Below are 8,112 nucleotides of genomic sequence, written 5' to 3' on the forward strand. Positions count from 1 at the left end.
CAGCCCTGGAATGGGGGATTGGTGGGGTCAGGATGCTGCTTGCAAGCTGGGATGGAGCTCTCATTGAATGAGGTGCTGCTGCCAAGGTGCTGGCTGTGCTGATAATGTCCAACTGAGGGGCTTGGCTTGAGCTGATCAGATCCCCATTCCCTCCAGTTCAGAGAAGCTCCTGTTGCACCCTTTTAGTACATTCCAGCTATACCAAGGGTTAATTTACAGGCAGGAATACCCCAAGGCTTTCTCTGCAGTAACAGAGGTGTGCCCTTTCCTCACAATCCCGGAGGAAAGGGGATGGAAGTGAGACCATGGCAGTAGTAAGGGATCACAGGAGACAGGCATATGTGAACTCTGAGCACTCTCCCTCTTCCCCAAAAAAGCACAACTGCAATATAATCCTTCAACACCGGGCTTTAGTGACTCTCCCTGCCAGCCTCTCCAGGGCAAAACAGGCTGGAGAAGGGCTCAATAATTTGAAATAAGCCTATGTGAATTACACAGAAAGGCCCTGCTTGTGCACATGTCCTCTCCTTCCAGCCTCTCCTCCACCTGTAGGATCAGGAAAACATCCGCAGCCCCTTTAGTGGGTCCCGAGGGTTGAAGGGGGAACAAACAGAACAGGGGTGGCTGCGGCCCCACACCAGGCCTGGCTCTGAGCTTAGAAAAGGAAACATCCCCCAGAAAGTGTTATCGTAGCTGGGACTGACTCACTTACTGTTCGCTCTCCTCCTCCTGGCATCCAGAGCTCACGGAGCCGCTGCCCGGGAGCGGCTCTGCCTCCTGCGCGCCAGCGCTGCCCCGGCGCGGAGAGAGATAAAGAGAGCGATAAAGAGCAGGGTCCGGCCGGCCGTGCCGAGCCAGGCACACGGAGTTCCTCTTCCTGTGCAGCCCAGCTTTTATTTCAGCCCAGCTGCACTGCTTCATGAATATATAAGGAGGAGGAGGAGGAGGCAGGCGAGGTTATGACAGAGCGGGACACGGGCAGCGGGGCTGGGAAGCGGGCTGCCAAAAAAGCGGGGTCACTCGGGGGAACCCCCCCAGATCTTTAACCCATCAGTGCCTGACAGCGAGGGCATCTCTGGGGGTTTGTCTGTGCAGCCGTGCCCGTTCCCCGGCACGCACATGCGGCTTTTAAATACCCTGGAGAAGAGCATGGGCGCGTTCCTGGTGCAGGGAGGCTCCGAGCCCTGCTCGCTGTCCCAGGAGTACACCCGGGTTTGGATATCTAATCCTAATCTGCTGCAGAGCCTTTAATGCCAGCCACACTGCACACTCTGCTCGCTAATGCCTTTACATCTGAGAAAACAGCAATTTGTACCTCGAAATGGTCCTGCCCAGTCTCTGCCAGCTCTGGGAATGGGGCAGGCATCAATCCAGGAGGCTGCCCTGAGACACACGGGGCTAAACTCCAGCCTGGGAAGCAAGTCAGGTGGAGGGGGATGGATTTATTTTTAAGAAAAATCCCAACAAATACAGTAATTTCAGCATTTTATTTCACACAGTTCAACGGGCTGGAGTTTAAAACTACTTAAATTTAGGAGTTTTAAACTACTTAAAACAGATGTTACATAAACAGCTTCCGGGGGGGAACAAAGTCCATTTGGTTTAATTTAGTCCAAAAATTGAATAATTTTCAATATTAAAACAAAAAGAAAGGTCTTGTAAGTTAAGAACTGCTGAAAACAACCCACAGCAGTCACAAAGATTGTTTTTGAGGCAGAGACAGTAGAGTCTGGTCAATAATATGTTAAATTTCATTTAGCTGGCACAAGGGACTGAAAGCAGGGTGTTGAGGCTGCCCATCCTCCCCTCCCTGACTGTCCCAGCCAGGCACCTGCCAGCTTTTCCTCCTCTGCTGTCCCAGAGATCAGTCCCAGCATCCCTGCAGGGATCAGCCAGGGATCCCAAACACTCCCTGAGCCCTGTCCATGGCAGTGTGTCCAGAGGGTGGCTGTGCCCCCTGGCTGGCCCCTCAGCAGGATGGGTATTCCTTGAGTCTCCAGATGATCCTGCTCCCAAAAAGGGAGCTCAGTGGAGTGGAAGGATGACCCAAATATGCTCAGCAGCAGCTATTGGTTGATGAAAGCAGCTCGAGGGTGGGAGGTGTGAGGAGGGAAGCACATGGAGTGAAAAGGGATGGTTCAGTAGGGACAAGAGTTCTGCCTGCAAATACTTTCCAGGGAGCAATATCAGTGAAGGAAGAGAATTGCTTTAATTTTCTTGTAGTGGTAAAGCCCAGCATTAGTTCCATAAAACCAAGTTCAGCCCAGGCAGCTGGAAAACTGGCTCTGTGGTGAGGAAATGGGCACTAGAAACAGGTTCCCACTGTGGAGGACTGAGGGGGGTTGCAATGCTGTGTGAGGGATCTCAAACAGCTTACAGCCAGGCAGGGGTCTTGGGAATGCCTGCCAGAGGGCCTCAGAGGTTTGCAGTGGTTCATCCTTTCAAATCACCTTTTGGTTTGAGAAACAAAACCAAAGTCCAGTGCTCAAACACTTCTTTGATGGGACTTTTCCACACAAACAATTGCAGACATTGCCCAGAGAGTTTTGTACAGATGTTGCAAGGGTTGGACTAGGAAATGAGCAGGTGCTTGAGATGCTTTGCTCTCTATTAAAATGTGGTGTGTGCTCTGAAAATAAAAAATCCTGGTGAAATAGGACCACAGCTGCTTTTAGGTGGGATCTGTCTGGACGTGAAAGGTGGAAAGAGGGAGAAGAGGACAACGAGGAGCCCCATCTGGGGGAAGATCAGGTTCATGCAGTGCCTGCAGGCAGCCAAAACCCTGGCTTCAGGCTTCCCTGGGAGCTGAGGCGTGGTATAGGAAGACTTGGTCCATCTCAAGAACTAACAAGGAATGTTACAGCTGTCATTTCCACACCAACACATCTCCCAGCTTCTCTGCATTCTTCCTGAGAACCAAGTAGCCTGTCTGGAGGTTTTGCAATAGCTCTGTGTCTGTCCACAGGAGCATGATTGCAGTTCCTGTCCAGTCTTGTGTGGTCCCTGGAATAATCTTCAGCTCTCTGGCTCTGGTCCCACGTGCTGTTTAGCCAGGCATGCCCTGCTCCTTCACCAAACAGCCCAGCTCTTCCTTGCTTTCTGGGGTGGTTCCTAGCCCCTGCTGACCTCTCAGTGCTGCAGCTGGACCCAGCAGTGTTCCAAAGCCCCTGACCTGGGTGTGTCTGTGCCCCTTCTTTATGCCCAGCTGCACCTCAGAGGCATCTGAAGCTTTAAATAGCTGGTGGCCAGCCCTGGGTGCTCACAGCAAGTTCCCCCTGCCTCAGTTTCAGTTCTGCATGTGAAATGCTTCCCTTCAAACCTTTTGAGCCTCTTCAAGGTGACCAAGGTACCATTCCCAGAGCGTTTCCCCTCCTCTCCCTCCTGCCTGTCCCCTGCTGTGGCCACAGCTCCCACCAGCCCTGCATGGGGAGCACGGGCAGCTCTGGGGGTGCAGGAGGGGGGAAGGAGCACAGAGGCAGCAGCAGCAGGCTTGCAGATGTGTGTTTTTCACTTCATCTTTCAGCTCAGATCCTGCAGAGTCCCTCCTGCTGCTGTGGAAGGTCAGCTTGCAGCGTGCCCCCGCAGCTCCCAGCCCCAGTTAAAGCCTGGCAGTGTGTGGGTGACAGCAGAAGCTGCAGTGCTAAATCCAGCAGAGGCAAATCCTAGGGGTGAGGCAGTCCTGGCAGTGTTTTCTGTGGGGGACACCCATTTTTGTGTGAGCCAAATGCAAAGCAAGGAGCATTTCTGAGAGCACAGAGGGTGGGGCTGCCTTTTAGCTTCCTAGCCTCTCTGAACATGTTGTAATCCAAGCTGCTTTCTGGAAATATCACTGTAAGGCTGGGAAGAGAGGACTGGAGCTGGGAAATGTGTTCCTAGCTCACCAGTTAGCTATTCTTTCTGTGCCAGCTGCCTCATTTGTGAAATGGAACCAATTCCCTGCCTAGCTGTGATGGTTGTGTGCTGGTGCAATAGCTGTGGTCCCTGGGCCAGCAGCTGCTGTAAAGCAAGTCTGCATAAGAGACATAATCTAGTTTGGAGAGGGAAGCCATGAGGTGGGACAAGGGGCAGGAAAACAGCCAGAGGTGGGCAGGTGCACAGGTGAGTGAGGGCAGGCTCTGGAGAGTCCCTGCCTCTGCTGGGCTGGGTGAGACCACAGTGCCAGTCCCTGCTCTGTAGCAGTCCCACTCTCTGGTTCATGCCTGAAAAATGCTAAGAACATGTAACAGTGCTAAGTGCTATAAATTATTACTAAATTATTACTAAGAATAGACCGTCCTGGGATGCTTGGTGTCATTAAAACCTCCCCACTGGATCACTACAGAACCCCTGCTTTGGTCTGGCTGGGCACAGGTTGGTGTTTTTATTTCTTTCCACCCCACTTTGTGTCCAGCCAGGGAAAACCATGGAACATTTCCCAGCCCAACAGGGACATCAGTGGGAGCCCTGCAGCAGAGAGAATTCTGCTGTGCCCTGGGTCTTGCTGGCAGCGTTGCTCCCCAGTCTACAGCCAAGCTCTGCTCATTCCCATGCCCCTTCAAAAACCCTCCCTCCCCTTAGCTGCCCAAGCATGTCTCAGTGCATCTGTCCTTCCACTCCCCCTCAGCTACATCCATAACTATCCAATGATTTAAAATGAGTGAGACACTTGAGATGCCACAGGAGCAGGAGCTGCTGATGGAGTGAGCCAGGGAGAGGGCTAAATTCCCAGGTTAATGATGAATCACTCTGGGAGTGGAGTCATTGATTTGTAATCATTGCCTGGCTCCCAAATAGAATAGCCACGAATTCCTCTGACCAGCAACCAAGACAAGGTGCTTTGGGCTATTCCCAGCACACCTGCAAAAGTTCAAATCCTGCTCACAATAGCAGGGGGGGCTCAGAGCTCCAGGAGCCAAACAGCTTCATCAGAATTTGCCCTCTGACGAGAGGGGCTCAGCAGTCAGCACACACACCTGGTGTCCCTGCTGCTGCTGGAGCTCAGCATGCAAATAAATAAATGAAACTGCATCCTTTCCTCCCAGCGTGCCCACCCCAATTCCCTGCTGCTGCCACCCCACCCTGCAGGTCTGGGAAGGGGAAGCACAAACCAGGTGAGCTGGTGTGTATGAACACCCCACTGCTCTGGGGGCAAACAGCAGCCTGCCAAGGGCTCCCAGGGCACGAGCTGAGAGCCTTGGGTGTTTGGGAAAGGGGCTCAGTGCCATCCAAGGCAGGTCCCAAGCTGTCACTAAGCCTTCTGTGCAAAGATCCCCAGAACCTCAAGTTTATTATTTGTATTCTTGTATTTTCTTCCTCTCCTACCCACAGGGACAAAAATGAGAGCAAACTAGGAGACCAAAACATGCTGGATTAGCAAGTGTACTTGACTCTCTCTCTGGGGGATGACTTTAGGGGGGGTAGAAGCCCAGTGCTACCATGGGAAGTGTTCTCTTGCTACCTGCATTATTCATGTCAGGTTTCCTGCCTGACCTATGGTGTCTGTCCATCCCCAGGCTGTGCTGGGGGATGGACACACAGGGGTCAGTGTGCTTTTGGAGGGATTTGCCCTAGCATAAAGGCAGGCAAAATTCCTGTTCCTAGGAGCTATATTCCATATAAACATCCTCCCCACTCCCAGCCTCCTACTCCACCCACCTGACTTCCCCAAACAGAACCAAAAGCCAACCATGTCTCTGTCCTTATCCCTCCACCTCTGTCCCTGGGGTCCATCACAGAGGATTTGAGTTCATCTGTGGTCACTCTGCAGCTGTGAGCATTCCTGTGACCTCTGCCAGGACATCCTGTGTCTGCATGTCAACCATCCCCTCATCTCCCTGCCTCTCCATTTCTCTGTGCCTGCATCACCCACAGGTCTCCACCATCACACACTCTTCAAACACAATCAGTAAAAAGTGCAAGGCCTTGCAGGGACACTGCTCCATGTTTCTCTCTCTCTCTGACCCTAGCCTCTCATGGAAGCCACACCAGGAGAGACATTCTACACTGCATCCCAGAGCTATGGCTTTATCTTATACTCTTAAGGCTCCAGAAATATTTTGGAAGAGAAGATAGAAAAGGCTGGGGAGCACATCAGCAGATACACATGACCTTCAGCTGCTCAGGAGTCACCCTGTTTTGTATGGTTTCTTTTCCTCCTGTGCATGAGACAAGCAAGTCAGCATTTAGAATGGGTTTATACTAAAAAATTAACAGTAGTGAGGAGCATTTGGGTTAAAACATGACTGGCCAAAAGTGTCTGTGTTGTAGCCAATCTTCATCCTGCCTAGGCAAACCTCCAAACTTTATTAGAGCCTTGAGATGTCAAAACAAGGTTTCTGCACAGTTCCCTTTAGAGGTACCTCCATACACCATGCTGCAAATGCAGATACTGGCTTCAAGCCAGTCAGCACTAGCAGCCCTGCCAGCAAAACCTCATTCCCCCAAGCTCCTTAGGCAGGGCTGTGCTCTGCAGGGATTTGTATTGCTCTCAGCTGTGGCAACACCTGAGCAACAGAGTTGAAAGCAAGGTGAAGGGTGCTCATCCCAGGAGCAGTCACCTGCCCAGGGTACACCCTGAACAGCAGAGCCCAACCACTTGTGATGGTTACAGACAAAGCTCAGGGCATTTCTGGCATGCCTAGACTTGTTCATCCTGTTCTTCAGAGGCATTTCAGCCCAGCCCAGCACACTCCTGTCCCCTGGCACCTCCCAGCCTTACCCTGTAGGTAGTGATGGGTACAATCTCAAATCTCACCTTCAGCTAAATCCCTGCACCTCCCCAAGAGATGCTCTTCCCCTAAAGCCCTGCAGCACTGCCTGCCTCACCACAGCAGGCAGCCAAGTCCCCAGGCAAGCACCCTAAAAGTGTGACAAAGGCAAGGAGCACACAGCAGTGCCACTTTTACAAGACCTTCAGCTGCAATGAGATCACTGAACTCAAAGTTCAGGCACAGACAGAGACTTTAAGGAGGCTTGTGGGGTCTTTGACCCAAACAGCCCATTCTGCTGGTAGCCCTGAGAATGCAACTGCTTTTCAGCCCACCCTAGGAACAAAGAGCTCAAGCCCACCTTGTTTTAGTGTTGGTGAGCAAGCCTTGTCTCTTGTACCTCCCTGCCAGCTCTGAGAGTGACTCTGTGTTGTTCTGGTAGGACCCCCAGCTGTGGGAGCCAGCTCAGCTGCAGCCCACCCTGGCACCCCCAGGCACACCGAGCACAGCCCCTCCAGAGGGGCTCTTGGGGAGCCATTATTCACAGAATATTCACAGAATATTCACAGAATTCACAGAATCACTGGGTGGGAAGAGACCTCAAAGATCATCGAGTGCAACCCAGCCCCAACACCTCACCCAAACCCTGGCACCCAGTGCCACATCCAGGCTTTGTCAAACACACCCAGGGATGGGGACTCCACCACCTCCCTGGCAGAACATTCCAGAACTTTATCACTCTTTCTGTAAAAAATTTTTTCCTGATATCCAACCTATATTTCCCCTGGTGCAGGACTGTGTCCTCTGGTTCTGCCAGTGCTGCTGGAGAAAGAGCCCAACCCCACCTGACCCCAACCACCTTTCAGGAGCTGCAGAGAGTGATGAGGGCACCCTTGAGTCTCCTTTTCTCCAGGCTCACCATCTGCCTGAAATTCCCTTTCCCATGGCCCCCTTCAGTTTGAGATTTTGGTATGTGGCACATGGGTGCAGGAATGCTGCTGCCCATTCCTGCTTTGAATTATAATATGGGAGAGCTTCTTCCTTTCTGTCCTGCCTGACCAATATATCCTCTGCAGACACAGGGTGACTCTTTCCTGCTGTGGTTTCACTCTGCTGGTGACAACCCAGGCAAAATTACAGGCACCATCAGGGATGTAGGCATCAATCAGGGTGTCACCTGTGAGGGCTGGCTCCTGGGAGGAAGGTGAGCCTGGAGCTGGGGGTGGCAGAAGGCAGGCATGGGGCAGAGGTGCAGGCACACACCACCCAAGCAAGAAGAGCAGAGCAGATCTGGGATGGCAACCAGGTTGAGCCACAGCCCAGTGACTGCCAGGCCAGCCCACAGTGACGAGACAGAGCCAAGGTCAGCTCGGGGATGAAGTCAACAGGTCAAGGTCCACACAAACAGGATCCATGGCACAGCTGT

The sequence above is a fragment of the Fringilla coelebs genome, assembly GCF_963513975.1.
Source record: "Fringilla coelebs genome assembly, chromosome: 5".
NCBI classification, from domain to species: domain Eukaryota; kingdom Metazoa; phylum Chordata; class Aves; order Passeriformes; family Fringillidae; genus Fringilla; species Fringilla coelebs.